Consider the following 2,920-nt stretch of genomic DNA (forward strand, 5'->3'; position numbering starts at 1 on the left):
CACCTTATGTCTGAACAAAAGAACTCAAAACTAATGTATTAACAAGAAGACATGATGAACGTTTTTGAGCTGCATGCTTTAATGTTGAAAAAAAACACACTTTTTCATAAACTGTTCATTTGTTAAGCAAATGGATCTGGCTACAATTAAAATTGTTTATTAAATTAATATGCTACTTACATTTAGCCATTTAGCTGCTGCATGAAACAGTCTTGGGAGCAGACAAAGAACAAAAATATAATTCAAACTTATAGCTGGGCTTACTGCAAAATTTATAAGGTTAACAAGTAGAAAGCCTTGGTGCATTAATCATTCTGTTTCATTTTTACAGCACATATGGCCTATAGAACTATTGTTTTTAGATTGTTTTCAGCCAAAAGAGAAAAATTAAAGCAAAGAAGACTGGAGAATATTTGCCTATTTTTCATACAGTACCTACATTTGTCAGTAAAAACCAACGGGTTAAGTGTTCTCTTAAAACTCTGACCTTCCTCTTTACTATCTGAGCACCAGTACACGTTAGGCCTGGTGAGAAGATGTAAACCTGTAAACCCACAGTTAAAGCTGAAGTTCCCTCATTAACCCCAAACCCTGCTTCAGTACATACTGCAGCTGCCTTGACTAAGCACACACCATTGAATGCAGTATCCATACACCTGGGACATCCTACTTTGTCATAATATTGCACCTTAGCTTTGACCATCTTGTTCAAAATTTGTATTTACTCACACTACATACTGTGGTGTACACCGATCAGCCACAAAATTGTGACCACTGACAGGTGAAGTGAATGACAGTGATCATATTGGTACTATGTGGTGTTCTGCTGGAAAACCTTGGTCCCCATAGGATACCCTGAGAGATCCTCTTCTCTCTCCCTGTCCATGCTCAATGGTTCAGAGCATTTTACTGACATAAAGGGGACCATACAGTATTAGGCAGGTGGTCACAATGTTATGCCTAATCGGTGTACATTGCCTGTCTTTCACAGAGGAGTGGTTTATATTTCAAAATGGCCAGAAAAGTGGGCGATGTAGTCAAATATCCTGGTATTTTTGGCTTTCTACATATGACCTAATATGTATCTGGACAGGTTAAATAATTTTCTAGTTTACTATACAAGTCTACTACTAGTAAAATTGCAGTGAAAGTGTCTCTCGCAAGGAAATAATGGTGAATTACGAGGCAGCTGCTCATTGTTTGTTTAGGGATGTTTGAAACTATCCACTGGACAATCTTAATGTAAATGTGTTACATGGTGATGCACACAAGTGACAGAAGATGAGACTGGGCTTCAAATGAAGCATGCAGGGCAGGTAAGGGGCAGTGATGTATGAGGAAGAATAACTCTTTTCTGCCTGCAGCCCTTTTACATGCACAAAAAGCAATAAAACACTACAGGGCTGGGAAAAAATTTTTTAAAAAATAATAGTATGGACACCTTAAATCTGACATTACAAAAGTGCTGAGTGACTGTTAGAACTGTTTGGTATATAAAAAATACTGTATAAGTCACCGTTTTTGCAGCTTTTGTTATTCTTATGTGTTACCTCTATATAAGACCTGACCTATATTCATAAGAAATTATTTGGTTTTATTTCAGCAGCCATATTTGTCGACAAATGTGCAGAGACAAGTCATACCCAGGGGCTCTCTTTGAGTTGACATTCCAAATAATCTGCAGCGTGTAAAAGTTAGCATGTGTTTGCACACCATCCTCTCCTGCAATAAAAAGACCTCTCTTCCCACTTTCTGCTCCGACCTAAACATGCAAATTCATGCGAGTCAGTCAGCCGTCGGATGCATCACTTGTCACTGCTCATATGCCGACAGCACAGAGAGAAAACTTCAAATAAACTTTGTTTGGCAGTAAAAGCAAAAAGTTGTAAATCATCACAAGTTTGCTGCAGATTTTTACGTGACTCACGCTGCCTGTCTTCTTCGCTCGACACCTCAATATTCGGTATCTGTTAAAAAATATCCTTTGGTATCATCTCGATTGTACTTTTTACTATCTGGAGTTTTGTTGACAACTCACAGCCACATCTGATATGGATTACAGTTTATGTTTGCAGAATTGCAACATGCGGTGAAACAGAACTGGAACGTCCAGATACTGTACAGTAATAGGACTTTGTTTTGACAGGACTGAAAGCAGATGCTTATGTCTTATTTATTTATTTTTACCACTGAAATTGGCACGATTTCAAGTTGCACGTTTCTCAGCTGGCAGGCAGAGCAGCTAAAGCTCCAAAGGGCAGCCCTGCATGACTCATAAAAAATCATCCTAGAGTATGTTAAAAAAAACAAAACAAAACTCAACAGACTGGAAATCCCCTAAACATAATGTACACACAAAGGCTCACAAACAGTCATATAGACAAACAAAGATGATTTAGAAGTACAAACATTCAGTAAAATCTTAAAATTTACTGTCTGTCTCTCATAACAATATAACAGACTGGAGCTTTCCTCATTTGTTACTGTATAAAACAGCAGTTTTACCATCAGGTGACATGAATTATGTGAATTTTGGCCTTTTCTCTGTTTCCATGAGCGTGATTGTCCTGCAAACAGCCCCTCCGCACATTTTTCCTTCAGAGATTTTCAAGGGCAACGTCTTGTATACAGTAGTTATAATCTGCAGGACATCTGTATCTATCCTCTGAGAGCTCTATTTTATGTTTATTGTGCTCGTCTCTACAGATAACGTATTCTTTGTTTTGGGCACAGTCATTGTGACTTTGCCTGCCAGGCCAGAAGCATTTTGAATGTAAATGGGATTTGGTGTAAACAAAGAATAAATCAATAGCCTGACTCCTTTAGTCTTTTTATGTACCACACACATTATGTAAGAATACAAAATAGTCAAAAATAAAAGGTCTGAGACATCAGAAAAACAACAAGAGAATATTCTGTG

Source organism: Amphiprion ocellaris, chromosome 19 (assembly GCF_022539595.1).
Source record: "Amphiprion ocellaris isolate individual 3 ecotype Okinawa chromosome 19, ASM2253959v1, whole genome shotgun sequence".
Classification (NCBI taxonomy): Eukaryota; Metazoa; Chordata; class Actinopteri; family Pomacentridae; genus Amphiprion; species Amphiprion ocellaris.